The sequence below is a fragment of the Perca fluviatilis genome, chromosome 3, assembly GCF_010015445.1.
Source record: "Perca fluviatilis chromosome 3, GENO_Pfluv_1.0, whole genome shotgun sequence".
NCBI classification, from domain to species: domain Eukaryota; kingdom Metazoa; phylum Chordata; class Actinopteri; order Perciformes; family Percidae; genus Perca; species Perca fluviatilis.
This window is the reverse complement of record NC_053114.1, coordinates 5,573,157-5,590,117: the sequence shown is the minus strand read 5'-3', so window position 1 is coordinate 5,590,117 and position 16,961 is coordinate 5,573,157. Positions and strand designations below refer to the sequence as shown.

Sequence of the window (16,961 nt, the reverse complement as noted above, 5' to 3'; positions counted from 1 at the left end):
CATTTTTATGTTAAATAAGTTTGTTAAGTGGTTCATGTGATTTCCAAAAGTAACTGATACATATTTTTTAGAAACAGTAAAGAAACTTCTCACATCATTTTCCCCCTACATCAGATCTTAGGGTTCCCCCACCTGCCAATTGGATTTTGATTTATAATTCCACGTTGATTTTTTTTTTTCTTGTTGATCAATCATATTGTGCTAGGCTGTATCGTGCTTTAATTGTATTCCCCACAGTATCTGTGTTTACAGTCTTTCATTCACTTTTGGATACAAGCGACAGTGGCTGACAAGGTCTGCCTTATTTCACTAGAGACTATGTGACCATTTGGTGCAGCGGTCATGCTTACGTTCTTTCATTGATTGTAATAGAGAGCAGCTGAAAAGGAGAAGATAACTGAGCCTTCCTTAAAGCGTAACTCTCGCCAAAATGCAACCTAGGGTCTTTTTGTGAATGTACCCGAGTCAAACTTTCGTTGAAAAGCATAATTAGGACGGAAGCGCCACTTTTAAGATTGCCCATACTCTCGATTTTGGTCAAATGGCCTTTTGAATGGGAGTGCTAGGGGCACTACTACGATAGCATCAAAATCGCTATTTTTAAAACACTAAGAAGGCTCGACACAACATGAAACTTTGCTCGAAGTATCACCTGAGGCCTGTACTACGAATAAAGATCAACATGCCCTGGATTTCTTTCAGTTACCCGGCTTCACCTAACCTAACAACCGTGGTCCCGCATAACCTGTGTCGCGACGGTGGTTATCAACTAGTTCAATCAACCCAGGGTTTCCCAATCCAGCGGGATCAAAGACAATGATGGTGCACTTCTACATAGCCATCATTGAGTCCATCCACACATCCTCCATCACCATCTGGTATGCTGCTGTCACTGTACCTACTCTGCTGTAGCGTTCCTTTTTTATTACGGTTTAACTTATTTTATTATTTTATTTGTATCTTTATTCATACATACTGTGTATGTTTATACTTACATTGTTTATATTCTTTGTATCCTTTTTATATTTAGAGAATGTGTGACATGCACCAACAACACCATGAGAAAGTCCTTGTGTGTGTATAAAACGTAGCCCTTTCTGATTCTGAGGTGGATGCGCCGACAGTGTTGTTGTCATTACTTAGAATTCCTCATGGGGGAGACAGAAACTACGTACTATAGCTTTAACGCATAACTACAAATCAGCCTTGAATTGTGCTGTTGCACTTCCCAGCGGTCACAGATAAACATATAAAGGACAGTAGAGATAATAAATGACTAAACACATTCTATCCTGCCCCTCTCTCCATCACATGAACAGCAGCTGCCTGTGTGGTGGGAAGTAAAAGAGGAGGACAAGGATGAGGAAGAGGAGCTGTTCCTCTCTGGTGGGCGATGACATTCCAGCACCTGCACAGAGACAGGTGAGTGAGCGCGCTGACATTCCCCAATCATCACAAGTGACACAGTGTCGGCGAATTACCTCCCTGCTCGCTGTTGCCTGGAGTGCCAGGGAGCAGCGGGAGGCCCGGCAAACCTCAGGCAACATTCATCCAAGAGAGTTGCCTGGCTGCCTGTGGAGGAGCAACACGCGCACTCCTTCTCCCACTCTCATGTGATCCTGCTCTCCACTATTTTTTCTTATACACACACACAGACACACACACACACACACACTCTCACTCTCTCTCTCTCTCTCTCCTGGTGAAGTGTGTGTGATAAGCTGCTTGTCATGGATTCCCGCTGTTTCGGAGTATACAGCAGCGATATGTGCTCTCTTTAAAATTCCTCGATTAATTAACTGACCCTCCCCCACCCCTAATACTGCCACTCCATTCCAGCTCAGTCGTACTCCCTATTGTAAGAGGTGTCACTGTCCACATGTCTTCGGTCCTTAAGTCGCTAACTGGTTATTTTTTTAAATTTTTTTTTATTCGACAATCAAGTGGAGTAGTTTTACTGAGTGATAGTCCTACTGTGGAAGCAAGAGCACCATTCCAATTTACCTCACTGTGGTGTATGAGCATCACTTATCGGAACACTTTTGGCAGAATAGGCTGTCTGAAATATTATCCGACTTCTTTGAGCGTAATCTAGTTGTGATGCCTTTTTAAATGTCTTGTGTGAACCAGCTCAACTAATTTGGTTCCAAATACTGCAGCCTTTTAAGTAACACCGCCAGGAAGCTAACGGCACGATTGAGAACTTTTGCACTGAAAATAGTTGAAGCATGCTTGGGGCACCCGGCCCTTGAAACAAAAAATCCTAACCTATTTGAATACTTCTCACACACACACACTATGGGTCTATGGGGGACTAGTCTATATTAGGGGTGAATCTTCACTGGTGTCACGATTGAATAACGATTATCCTGTTAGCGATTCAAATATCGCGATTCAATATCATGATACATCCCGATGCGTCCCCTCCTTTACATCATTATATATCGCTATACATGGTTTTCATCAACAAATTCAAGCAGTCAGATATATATGAACTCTCCTTTTTATTGTATCTGCTCTTAAAAAAGACACTTCCTGAATGTAGCAGAGTCTGCAGCAGACAACAGACAAAAGGCACGTACTGTAACATCAGTAGTTGTTCTGGTACTGTTGGACCTTAGCGCAGCGTTCAATACTGTGGACCACACCATTTTGCTTGACAGACTCAAGCACTGGGTTTGGATCTCTGGGAGCACCTTTGACTGGTTCACCTCCTATCTTTCAGATAGAACCTATTCAGTGTCACTGGGCCCCTATTCCTCTGAAAACGCGGCTCTTTCCTGGGTGGTGCCGCAGGGCTCTGTGTTAGGTCCAATTTTATTTACATTGTATATGCTTCCCCTAGGCCACATAATTAGGCAATTTGGAGATATACGTTATCATTTCTGCGCTGATGACATCCAGCTGTATGTCTCTTTTAAACTGGAGGAAACTAACAAAGTGTCAGCACTGCTCAATTGTTTGTCCTCCATTAAGGATTGGTTGACAAACAATTTCTTGCAGCTTAATGAAGCTAAGACCAAAGTCCTTATTGTTGCTCCGGATACAACAGCCTCCAAAGTTGTTAATCTTTTGGGGTCCTTTTCTTCAGTGGTACAGTCCAATCTTAGAAACCTTGGTGTTATAGTTGATCAGAATATGTTTCTTGAACAACATATCAGGTCACTGACCCGTACATGTTTCTTTCAACTGAGAAACATTGCTAAACTTAGGACCATGGTTTCGCAAGGGGAACTTGAGATGATCATTCATGGTTTTGTTTCATCACAGCTTGATTACTGCAACTCCATTTTCACTTGTCTTAGCAAGTCATCCCAGGACCATCTGCAACTAGTGCAAAATTCTGCTGCTAGGCTGTTGACCAGGTCCAACAGAATGTCACACATCACTCCTGTGTTATCCATGTTACATTGGCTTCCAATAAAGTTCAGGATCCAATTTAAGGTTATAGTTCTTACATATAAAGCATTGCATGGTCAGGCGCCTGTTTATATCTCTGACCTGCTCCAGCCGTACATCACGAACAGGTCACTCAGGTCTTCTAACCAGGGACTACTGGTGGTCCCACGCACTGGTTTAAAGACTAAAGGTGATCGTTCCTTTGAAGTGGTAGCTCTGACCTTGTGGTACGCTCTTCCTGTTAACTTAAGTTCTGCAGTCTCAGTTGACGCTTTTAGAAAGCAAATGAAAACATACTTGTTTCAACTGGTATGTTTGTAATTTTGGTTTTTTTCTTTTAGTCCTCATTCAAACTGAATTTGTTGTTGTTTATTTTTTGTTTTGGATTTTAATATATTTTAATCAAATGTCTTTTGTGTGAAGCACTTTGTGACTGTCTGTGAAAGGTGCTATGTCAAATAAATTACTTACTTACTTAGGCAATAATCAATTGTGGTCTGTCACTACATCAATGCAGAATCGTTCAGGTCCGCATGACAATGCATCGATGCAATGATTAATTTAAACACCCCTAGTCTATATATTTACGATGTTCCATTTCCGGGATTGGTCCGTTGCCGTTGCAGATGTCACTCTTTGCGGCTGGATGTCCGTTACCTTCCTCTTGCTTTGTGTTGGCATTTTAAACTCCGGTGGATTTGTGAGGACTATGGTTAACTGCTCCTCAGATCTCTGCAGGGTAAATCCAGACAGCTAGCTAGACTATCTGTCCAATCTGAGTGTTCTGTTGCACGACTAAAACAACCTTTGAACATACATGTTCGACCAAAACAAGTTCCTTCCCGAGGCTATTTTGCAGAGGCACCGGGGCTTCATCCGGTGCTCCATCCCGGAATGCTGTGTGGACAAGCCAGACCCTCCTCCGCTGCGCTGTGGAGGAAGGTCTGGCAATGCGAGACAAATGGGTACTGACTCCTTTTTGGAGCCAGCTTTAAGTGGCCACTCAATAAACTGCAGTTTTTGGCACTTCGGCACTGGCTTCCCTTTTTCAACACTGGAGGTTGACTGACATTCAAATGCCAGACTGAATGGAAGGACAAGGTCCTCAGGAGATTCCCCACCGAGACATGTCGCCTAAAGCTATTCTAGCAATGAGTTACCTGCGGTGGAGCGGCTACAATTGTTAATGCAGATTTGCTACTAGCTGTATGAATGTCTGTTGCGCAAAACTATTAGAGTTGGCAGCGGTGGTTAAAATTAAACTTGTGAGTTATGTTGTGGCATTTTGGTGGAATTTATCAGCGTTGTGTTAAGGTTGGAGTTTGCCATTAATCATTTTGTGTGTTTTTGTATCAAAACTAGGGCTGTCGCAATAATCGCAACATTGCTAGTGACAAACCAACCGCAAGGCAACTGCCACAACCACTATGTTCACGTTTTTTTCTTCTTTTCATGAGGCTAGGTCCTTCTTGTTTTATACTTCAATGCATGTGTATTGAATGTAATAAAAAAAGTAATATTTTCTTTTGGGCATTTTAGGCCATTAATGGACTTTAAAGGACAGCTTAGTCTTGAAAGGGGGAGAGAGAGGGGGAATGACATGCAACAAAGGGCCGCAATTCGGAGTCAAACCTGCGGCCACTGTGTCGAGGACTGATCCTCTGTATATATGGGCCCATGCTCTACCAGGTGAGCTACCCATGCGCATTATTTCATAATGAAAACAACAGTAAAGAGTGTCATTTTTCCCGCAGAGTTGGAAATTGGCCGCCAACCAGCGTCCAAATACGAGTGAGTTTGGATGCTGGCAGGTGAATTTGATCAACCTACCAGCCACGGTGGCTGGTTGACAAAGAGGGCATTTAACAAACGATTGAATCGCTCCGTCTTAAGGCTGCCTGAAAGCAGCGGCCCAGTGATGGACTGGCCATCTGGAATTTGAGCAAATGCCAGAAGGGCTGCCCCCAATCGACCCCTATGGGCCACTACTGATAATTTGTTTTTGGTTAATTTTGATAAGTTAATTTATGCATGCAGCCACAAATATTCAAGATTGTACTGCGGCGAGGTGCGTGGAAAGATTCACTCGGAAGGCAGAGTTACTAATTTCCAAAGAAGGGTTATTGACAAAAATAGGGCCGGTATGTTGCAAATGCCAGGGCCGTTTTTTGATCCCAGTCCGTCACTGGCAGCGGGGATAAGGAGTTGGGCTTGTCCCTGTGATTGCCCCAGTGATGCAGACCAATGTGCATTAGCATGCTTAATGTGTTTCCATTCACATGCCCTACAATGGTGGAGCAACGCCGGCCTCATCTTATACACCTGTTGCTAACGACAGACAGTTAAAAGTTTCCCGGGTGGAACTTGTTTGTGTGAAAGTTGGTTACGCATTATGTGCATTAATACCATATGTATACATGCGCTAATACCACATATTGTGCTGTTGAGCCACCCTAAATCACTGCAGGGGAAATTTCTTCACCGTGACAGTCCAATCAAAGGTTGTGGCTAGAAGAGACAGCGCTACGGTCAGAAGTCGCAAAATCTGTCAAAATCTAATATTTTAATATCCTTTTAATACTTTCACCCAGAAAACTTGTTTGTTCCTCGGGATTGTTTTAATCCAAACCACGATCTTTTTCCTAAACTTAACTGCCACTTTTTCTAGGCTAAATGCCATAGCTGTATCCCTTCTAGCCACAACCCTAATCAAAACACATGTTGCTAAACTCAATCTAAATACTCTTTCTTGTCATATAATGATATTGGTTCTGTACTTTATCTAAAGTATCTTGAATTCTACACCTAAATATTAGAAAGACCAAGCAGATTGATTGTGTGTAGATGTGGCAGTGCTCGGGGTTGGGGGCTTGTGTATCCACTGTGGGGCAAGAATTCCAGGGAGGAGAGAGGCTATGAGACGCTCTAGGAGATCTTTGACACATGGTGGGATTCTGGGAGAGGATATTAAAGACTTCATTGCCAGAGAGACATTTTGTGTCACAGCTGAGCCCTCCTCCCCATTAGCCCCCAGCATCTCCCCTCTCCTTTGTCCTACAAGTCCCAGTGGCCTTTGCTCTTCCAGTCCCTACTGAGAGAAGGGAGAGGAATGGGGTAGTGCTGACAGACATGGATCCTTACGCTTTTACTGGCTGTCCTTAAACACTTAAGAAAGGTAGTGTCAGTTGGCTTTGGAAAAGAGTCTTATTTTAATATTAATTAGGCATCTTTTTTTGTTGCGTTGGCATTGGACAAAACATTATCTAAAAGTTAACAATAAAATTATAGCTTTGATTTGAGGTTAACATCCAGGACGAACAGAATTGAACTGTAGCCCTGTCATGTACTGTTTAAAAGTTAGAGGGATAATGTGTAAAAAGAAAAGCTACGAGTCCTTGTTCACCCTCAAACGCCCTTACGGCTTACAGAAAGAATCATTGTTTTTAATTTCACATCCAAACATGAGAAAAGATTAATACTCACATGGGTCCACATTGCTTTAAAGGTAGAATATGCTGTGCTTTTCTCTGGTTATGGTTAGGGTAAGGGTTAGGTTTGGGTTAAAATGCAGCGCCCAGGATGGGTGCTACGAGGGGCATGGGCACAAGGGGAGCACTGGTGTGAATAAAACACTTTAAAGAACTCCTTAAAAAAAAACGGGTTAGGGTTAGGTGCCTTGAAGGCAGCGATCGCAGCGCTGCCTGGAAGAAGCAGTTGGGGGCAAAAAACACCATCGAGCCCCTGCCCTCTGCCTGGATTTTCTTTTAATTTGTCTGTGTGTGGGACGTTTCTGGGCGGTACCAGAGGCTTTGGCCCCTACGTGAGCGTGCAACCCCCCAGCCAATAAGAGTGTGCAGCCCGTTCTCATTCCCAACCGACGATTTGCCCCTCAACGTCTCATATGGACGCACAAGTCTAACTGACACAAACACACAGAAACGGGCAGGATGTAGCCCTGCATTCACTTATAAATTAATCGGGCAATGTGGCAGCTTCCCGCGGAGGTGTGGGTGTTTTTTATTTGCGCTTTAGAACATAATCGCTGCGAAAACAATGAGAAAAGAGTCTTTTATTGCTCTGAATAGTGCTTTGTGCTGCGCTCCCTTTCTTCTTCATTTACCCCCTTACCCCAATAAGGAAAGCAATACTCGGTACATATTCTACCCTTTAAGCATACAAAAACTGTCTAATATCTAACAGACCATAGACATTTTTCCTCTTACAGCTTTCAGTTTTGGCACATTTATTTCTAATAGTCTATTAAACATTTAATATATGCATTCTGAAACCTTATTGCAGACAATATTTCTGTACTTATGTGCAGCTTTGTTTTTTTTAAATTCATCTTATATAGCTTTCTTATTTATTCATAACACCCCTTATTATCCATTCAATAAAAATCTTACATCTCAGTGGGCTTTATTACCTGGAGTGAAATCCTTCAGCAAAAATCTTTTGGTCACCTGTATATTACATATTTACTTTTTAATTAATAAATGGAAGGAAAAAAAAAACTGTCTATATAGTAATAAGTGTTTTTCAGTTTTTTAGATGCTGTGATAACTCATAAGAGGTTTCTGTGCTAAATTACCTGTACTCCTAAAAGCCCCAGGTTCACTGCATGCCAATTTAAATCATAGTGGGGGGGTCAGGGGTGCCCTCCCCCCGGGAAGTTTTGAGCATCAACGACTTCATTTCCTGTATTCGGATACACTTTTATGCACCAATTTACAGTGGAAATACCTTTATTAAGAAAAACACAGATGACAATTAAAAATATATCAAAAATATAATGGAAAGTATGTTGTTGCTTGTCATTGGGCATTTTTAAGTGGGTATATGGAAATCCTGGAGGTTTCTTAGAGGGTATACTGGGCATACCTGCGTATGACATAGACTACATCACTGATTAGAATATAGAAAGACCCCAAAACTTATCAAAAACTATCAGAAATACAACCATGTAAAGCAATTACAAGTAGAAGTTTGGAGGGTCCAAAATCTGATTTCTAAAATGTCCAAAAGGCGCAAGTGAGTTGATATTTTTTTTTTTTGAAAGCGTATTTTGTTCCACGAATCAGGCGCACTAAAATGAAAAGCAGGTTTTCCAAGTTCAGAGCGAGCTTGTGAAACATGAAGCAAAAGCCAGTCAGCAGAGCGAGTCTGATAAGGTCCCTCTGCTACGTTCACACCGCCAAGTCTTAATGCTTAATTTGGATTTTTTGCAGAGATCCGATTTATTTATTTTTTTTGGCTGTTCACATTACTTTTTTAAAATGTGGCCTATATCAGATTCCAGTGTGAACTATTTACAATAACCATGACATCAGACGCAGAACGCTGTTGCACTAAAGTTAGGGAGGTTATGGAGGAAGGAAGCATTTTCGCTTTTATTTCAAAATGTTTGTGTAATGGCAGCCGTAACATTAATGAGCATGCACTAATTAGGTCTAATACCTCACTCTCCCTCCATTGACTTGCTCTATCACTGTTCTCCATTTTGTAGGCCTAGTCAAGTTTTTAATTTTACCGTCTGGGTCTACGGCTAACTCCCGCCGGCGCACATTTGTGACAAATGTCGATGTAGATTGACGTAAAAGTCGCATCAAATCAATTTACGGTGCAAATGTCTTGGTTGTTCACACTGAGGCCGCAAAAATCAATCAGAGTCTCATTCAGGACCACATATGGAAGTGGTCTAAATCTGATTTGAATCAGTTCTGGGTCTGATTTGAGTGTTCACACTACTTCTGAAGAAGTCTGACCTGGTCACTTGACCCCCCCCCCCAAAAAAAAAATTTGGGCCACTTTTGCTTGCAGTCTGAACATAGCCTTGTGACAAAGTAGTTTCTGTACGGTAAGATTGCGCTTTTCCAATCAGGGCCTACCAGTTAATATTTAATATTGTATATTGTACAGCACATATACACACAAGGGTGGGACAAAATAACAGCATCGAGGGCGTAGGTTTGGTTTCAACATTTGGGGGGTGGGGGGGATAATAATGTCAAACGAGCGTCAAACACTTAATTTCCTGCATTCTGATGCAACAATTACATTTTCTATTTAAATGTAAGGTAAATAATTATTCTCCTGTATTGTTCAAAACTTTCTACATAAATAAAACATCACACGTGTTTCGGGATGTTTTTTTTAAATAATTTTTAGGAATCCTGTACATCTCAACAACAGATCTGTCAGAGAACGAGACCTTGTGAAAGCCAGAATCTCCGAAAAGTTGAAATCTATGTAAATGTGTCTTTAATGGGGCGACTTCTAGCTCGCCCAATAAGAGCCATGAGTCCTTTGCAGCGGCCCGGGCTCGAATCCGACCTGCGGCCTTTTGCTGCGTGCCATCCCCCATCTCTCTCCCACCTTTCACGTCCATCCACTGTCACTCTAAAATAAAGGGGAAAAAGCCCCCCAAAAAACATGTCTTTATTTTTCACGCTCGTGTTGTGTTCTTCAACCCGCCCGAGGAGTGGGTTGTCGTTCAGATTTTTTGAGGGGGACAAATCTACCTCTTCTAAATATTGGGGTGGGGAGGGGGGAATGACATATCCCCTGCATCCCCCCCCCCTCGAAATCTACACCTGTGACAGCAGTACCAAAGATATGTGAGAAAATGAGCCAGTAGCTGCTGTTCTCCAGCAGGGGGTGGTATTAGCACTTGTTTCTCAGCTGGGGCCTTTTGGGATAGACAGTTGAAATGCCAGCACTGCCTACAGAGACAGAAGGATAGAGGAGGGGTGGCAGAGAGAGAGAGAGAGAGAGAGAGAGAGAGAGAGAGAGAGGGGGGAGCTGGGGTCTAAACAACCCAGCAGTATCAGGCATGTAGTCTTAACGTAGTCAGGAGAAGCTGATTGTTATTCAAAGTTCTGTGTGTCAGGGTCGTTAAACGAGTCGATGACAGGGATTTCTATACTGCAGCCTGCCGCTCGATCCCACGCCGTACACCAGGAGCTCGCATCTATCTCAATTCCCTCAACATATGTGTTTGAACAGGAAATAAATCACGGTTCATCATTGGTGTCTCAAAACACTGCCAGTCACTCCCGCTCATCACGGCTTTCTGTTTCCTCATGCTCTGCTCTGCTTAATTATTTCCTATTCTCTATTCTCTATTGTGTATTTTTTTTTTATTTTTTTTTTTTTGTGTGTTTCTTTTCACAAGACATTTCTCGAATCATGCAGGCATTAAATCATCCACCCCTAACATCAACCCCTTTACAGTCTAATCCGGGTTTGGTCAAGTGAAAAGAAAAAAACCAACCCCCACTGATCCACAGTTAAAGAAATTTTTCCTTTTTTGTATTATTATTCCAGTGGATTTAAAGTCAGTCAGGAACATTATCAGGCTGGGCCCAGCCGAGCAGAAGCATTCCATAACCCCCAACCTTCCCGCTGACCCCTCCCTTGCTTTTAACAACTGCCGACATAGTTTGGCTCTGTTATGTGATCATGCTTGGATGAAATCTGTCAAACAGCTCCCTGAGTTATTAGGCTGTCTGCGCCTGACCTTTCCGCAATCAAAGATATATGACTTAAGGGCTCGGATTTGCCATGGCAACGGCTCCAATTTGCCGCCGTGAGAAAAGGTCTAATTGTTGCAGAAATTTAATGATCTAGCCCCGACATCAGGGGCTGTGAGATTTTATGAACTGTTTACGCTATAATTTTCTTTTGTTAATGCATTCTGCCTTAACCCCTTCCCCGCTGGCTGCCTGCAGGGAGGGGAGGAGAGTGTGTGTGTGTGTGTGTGTGTGTGTGTGTGGGGGGGGTGTATAAGGTGAGGGAGGGTGGCGATGATGAGGAGGCGGAGGAGGGGGGTGATTTCTGCCCCCCCAACCTGTTAGCGTTGTGTGTCTGGCGCCTCTTTAAAAAAAAAAGGGCAGTTTTGTCTTTAAGAAAAGCAGCTGCCTGCCGCATTATCTGCTCTCAGCGATGTAGACATCAGTAATATATTCTACAAGGTCAAAGACAACTGAGATTAAAATGTCTAATCAGTTAATTTGTTTTATTGAGAAGGACTGCCGTGTGATTGGACACACAGAGAGATAGAGAGAAAGAGGGAGAGAGAGAAAGAGGGAGAGGAGGGAGAGGCGGAGTGGGGGGCTGGAAGAATATGGAGAGATGGAGAGATGGAGGGGAGGAGGTGCTCCGATTTGCACATTGGTATTTTGACTGATCTTGATGCGGGGAAATATGGCCGTGCCACTCAGTTCTAGCATGTTGATGAAGCTCTGACACCCTTTGTTTTTCTCCCTCGTCTCTCTCTCCACCCTCCTCCTCCTCCTCCCCTCTTTCCCCACCTTGTCTCTCCCTCTCTCTCTCCCCCCCGCCCCATTCATTTTCAATCTATGGCACATTCATACGAGACTGATTTTATTAGTTGCCGAAATAGACTTATATTTTATATCTCATTAAATATTCAAAATAAATTCAGCATATTTGAGCTGTTCATACATATTCAGTTTCTGTAACTAGGATCAGAATATTTTGATTGAGCCTGTACAGCGGAGACATTTTTTGAATTTTCTTTTTTGTGTGCAGATAATTCCGTTCAGGGGAACGAGTTGAATCACAATTGATCTCGTTGTTTTCTCCCCGCCTCACTTACAATTAAATGTGGAGGAATACGTTTCTATGGATAAAGTGGCTACAGAGAGGGTATTGGCTTGTGCAGGCCAGCACACTGAGCAGTTTGAGACTTCTGAAGAAAAATGTCTCTATAATGAAGACGTGGCATTCAGTCATCAACTACTGTATGTATGTAGCCTAGCCTACACTATAAGGCAGGGGTCTTGAACGTTTTTTTTAGGCCAAGGACCCCTTAGCTGGAAGAGAGACAGAGCACGGAGCCCCTACTACATTTTATATATTTTTTTATTAACCTTTACTTTACCAGGAAATAATCCCATTGAGATTCCAAATCCCTTTTTCAAGGGAGCCGCGGCCAAGACAGCAGGATAATAGTTCCATATTAAAATATACAGTGAAAAACAAACAACATAAAACAGAAAAAGACAGTTGGCAATTCAACATCATCTCAACATAATCGCCAGCAGCGCTCAGTAACAGCACGTGTGCATTTAGTACTCAAATAGTCCTTGATCCTAATTTTAAACTGTGTCATTGTTGGTAGGTTAGTCTACTTTAAGCTGATTCTGCAATTTTCTACCAGGATGAGGACTGCAAAAACTTTAAAGGCACTTTCACCGAAGACAGTTCGAGTTCGGGGAATGTCCTACATGATTTGCCCATATGACCGAAGATTACATTTCCTGGTGGTGACTTTGGGAGTCAGGAGAGAACAGAAGTCAGGAGGCAGTTAGTTTACACAGTATGGCCTTAAAAAGAAAAATCTACCTATGCTCCAACCTGCGATTGTGCAAAGAAGGCCAACCAACGCTCTCATACAAGCTACAGTGATGAGTATACAGTACATTGTACTGTACGTGTCAAAATGTAGTTGCGTGTTAACCCTCCTGTTGTCCTTGGGTCATATTTGACCTGTTTTCAAAACGTTTCTATACCAGAAATTTGGGTTTCTTTCAACCGAATTGCACCGAAATAACGTGGATGGTTCCATACAACGCTCTCGTGAAGTTAAGGATCAGATCTCTACTTTCATTGAATTGTGGGTGTTGTATTCAATGTCGTAGCATTATCCTGACTAGACTTTGACATATCTGGGATTATCCATTACCTTCATTCCTCTGATCTTAACCATTAGTCCAAATCATTCATCATTTCTGCTTTTTTCTTACAAAAATAAGGTATAATTTCATATAAATGTGGTTTATTGACCATTTAATTCCGTAAAAATGGAGAAAAAAAAATAGTGCCAAAAAATTATGAAATAAGCAAGCAAAACGTGAAAAAAGCATCAAAAAGGTAAAAAAAGCTAAGCTTTACAGTAAACTGTATCAGCAATTTTATTTTTTTACGAATTGGCCGATTCATCTTTTCTTATATTTTGGATTCATGGTAATGTCACTATAGATATATATAATAAGATATGTTTTAATAAAACAAAAAAGCAACAACTTCCAAATAATTTGTATCAAACAATAATTTGGTGGCCCCCATGCAGTAACTCTGAGGACCCACTCTAGGGGTCATGGACCCCCTGTTGAAGATCTCTGCATAAGGGATATGTGGGCGACCTGACTGAACACATGCTATCACACGGTTACCGTGGTGACATTTAATGCCTCATAATGACCTATATCGTCATGTAGGTGAGGACTGTGATGGAGCTCTAATTAATTTTTCATGAAATAAGATCTTCTAATTGGTTATACATTATGTTACTGTGAGGAACTGGGCCGCTTTACAAATGTACACTTCAAATTGAGCTTCACCTCCATAAAATAAAAGCACTGGATGCATGCTGACATTTCTCTTGCACAACACACGGGATGGCAGGCATGTAAGCAGAGCGGATAATTAACTGGTCAGTGTGATCGGGTGGGGGGGGACGACACATACATAAAAATTTGACACATGGCAGTGGAACGTGTGGCTAATATTCAAAGGTGAAACAATACATCCATTTGTTGATTGACAGAAAATGAATCGGCGACAATTCTGCTAATCTATTAATTGTTTTAATAGGGTTTCTATTGTAAAAAAATATCAATATCTGAATTGAATGACATCATCTTGGACAAGATCAAACATCGAGACATAAAATTGTAACACTTGGTCACTCTTTATTTAAACTTTAGCCGTATCATCCTGAAGAAAAATGTGATCTGCAGCAGGCTTCAAATGGCAAACGTAAAGATATTGACAACGGTAACTAAATACAGAAAAATTCCACACCACAAATGAAAACAAGGTACACCTACGACACTGAAGCAGAAGCTAAAAAAAGCAAGCTAAAACCATTCGAAGCGGCACAGTAAATAAATAAATGTTAAGTCAACTCGAGTGCTGTCCAGACACAAGTACAAATGAATGGAATAAAAACATATCTATAGATATCAATCAAGCTTCTCAATGGCCACAGGGATAAAAGAAACATTTTATACGCCAATCGATTCATCAATTATTGAGACTATTTTCATAATGATGATAGCCTCAGCTCTAGTTACATTTTTCTTAAGGCAAGACTTTGAAAGAATTAGATGAAGAACTGGTTTTATTGGAGGGCGTGTACGCCATAAATAGGTCTCAGTAAAACAAACTGTGCAAGTAAGAGTGAATATGAGCTTTCATGGTGGTTAATGCATGCACGTATTTTTCATAAAAGTTTGCATAGGGCATACATGGAGCTTCTGCATGCTCACACACAGGTATACTTCATGACAGCTGTAGAACATACAGAGGACAACCATAATGTAGTTCACAATGTATGAATTTTTTTTACCCAACCAAGCCTGTAACATTAATAACCGATGCTTTTATTAGTGCTACTCAATCACAGCAATGTGTCTTAAAGTCGTAGCGTGTGGCGGGACACTTCCTCTACTTCACACTTAGATGCAACGGCATTGCTTTCAGTCGGGACAGCATCAGAGTGTGTTTGTGCGTGCTAGTCTTTTTTATTCATTTATTTATTTATTTTTTTAACCGCCGTGTGGGTAAATGTGTCTGTGTGAATGTGACCTCCATTAGGAGCAGCTGAGGAGATCCATCCAGGGGGCAGTTTGTTTTCCAGAGAGGAGCGGCAATGGCGGCGGGCCCCTTGATTTATTAGAACCGTGAGCCGAGCGACCGTGATGAAGTGCATTTCCACTTTAAAAAAGACTACACAGCTTCGTCTGGAGAGGGGAGGAAGAAAGTCAAAGAGCGGAGAAGCACACGGGGAGAGAACGGTGAAGAGAAGAGAGAGATACGGCAGACATGCATTCAGTTTTTAGTTTATCCAATTTGAAAGGTCTTATAAAAAGCGTTTTCAAATTCCATATTTTGTCTTCCTAAACACGGGGATGAGTATGGTTGCTGGGGAGAAAGAGGGGTAATTGTGACGCAGAAAGAGCAAAAGTGAAATGATTTAGAGATGGGGAGGGGGAAATATGTTTTTAGACGGGACATTGATATTGGACATTTAATCCTGTGTGAAGTTGTTAACATAGAGTAATGCCTCATACTTAAGCAGAAAAACATTTTGGGATAGTCTGTGCCAAAACCTTGCAAATCACGCAAGGGTTGTGTAATGAAAGGAGGGCTTTACACCCATGGGGATATTGCTTTTTAAGTGTCTCTGCCATTATTCAATCCAAAAACATCTAAATGACAAATAAAATTAAGAAAACCCCTATAGATGTGTTCTGGGTCTGTTGCGGGGGGCTGTGCATCCTTCAGACGGAGTGTAACAAACAGGCTCCCATCCGGAGGAGTGATGGAGTGTTTCTTAAATGAAAATACACCTGTCTTTCGGACAAATATGTGCCACTAATTACCTGTCTAACCTAAATCTCTGGGCACCAGATGTTGCTAAAACACAGCGAGACAGAGACAAATTGCGGCATGCTGTTGCAGCCCTGCACGTAAATATAGTAGAGGCTTAAATCATCTTTTCCTTGACCCTGTTAGCGAAGTTGCTCCAATGTGATTTCGGAATGGGCCGGAACCTGGAGGAAACTAATTGTTAAGATAGGGTAAAGTATCACAGTATCACATAATCTCCCCCACTCTCTCTCTCCGTCTCTCTCTCCCTCTCGCTCCCTCTCTCTCTCTCTCTCCATAAGAGGGATTACATTTTGATCTGTATCCTTTGCTTCCAATTCAGATTTCTATTTCAGTTATGTTGACTCCCCATATCATCCTCCTCCTCCTCCTCCTCCTCCTCCTTTTGCTCCCGTCTTGGCCGGATGAGAAGAGCTAGAAAGAATAGCACGTGATGACTCGTACAAAGTGATGAAGACTTTAGAAGCCAGCCTCGCAGAGGACGTTGCAAAACTTTCCAGGTCTAAGTTACAGTAACCCAATAAGAAGCCTTTCATACAGCACTCCCACTTAGTCCTGTAAATGCACCCTCCTCTTCCTCCTGCTCCTCTCTTTTCTCTCTCTCTCTATCTCTCTTCCTCATCCTCTCACCTCACAGCTCTGTTGCTCTTCTCCACAACATTTAGATTTGCCATGCAAGACCTCATTCATCTGTAAAAGTACTAAAACCATACGGTAAAAAAATTCTCTGTTACAAGTAAAAAAAAATCCTCCATTGAGTTACTTAAGTAAAAGTATGTAAGTATCATCAGGAAAATGTATTACAGTATTACAAGTAAAAGTACTCAATGCAGAAACAGCCTCCCATTTTAGAAAGTGGAAAGGATCCAAACAGTTGTGTGTTTAATGGTCTCATCATTTCAGCTGGACTTGTAGGGCGTTATATCGTTGGATATAGTTAAATTTTTAATAAAAACATCGTATTTTATAAACTACATGTGTTTTGTGTGCAAAACTGATCTAATACCTAATCTTAATTTGTAAAGTAACTAGTAACTGAAGCTGTCAGATGAATGTAGTGGAGTAAAAAGTACAATATTTCTCTCTGAAATTCTCAGCCTCCAGCTTTATGATTTTCTGTGTTAAGAAGGGGCAAACAAAAT

At 41.7% G+C, this 16,961-nt stretch overlaps 1 long non-coding RNA gene across 1 annotated transcript in view; it reads left to right on the top strand.

Moving 5' to 3' along the window:
• LOC120556161 overlaps window positions 1-15,326 on the top strand; it is a 49,088-nt gene extending 33,762 nt beyond the window's left edge. The window contains exons 2-3 of the long non-coding RNA XR_005638814.1: window positions 1,320-1,422; window positions 15,025-15,326. This is a non-coding gene — a long non-coding RNA (uncharacterized LOC120556161). The remainder of the gene's footprint in view (window positions 1-1,319; window positions 1,423-15,024) is intronic.
• Window positions 15,327-16,961: the final 1,635 nt, after the last annotated feature.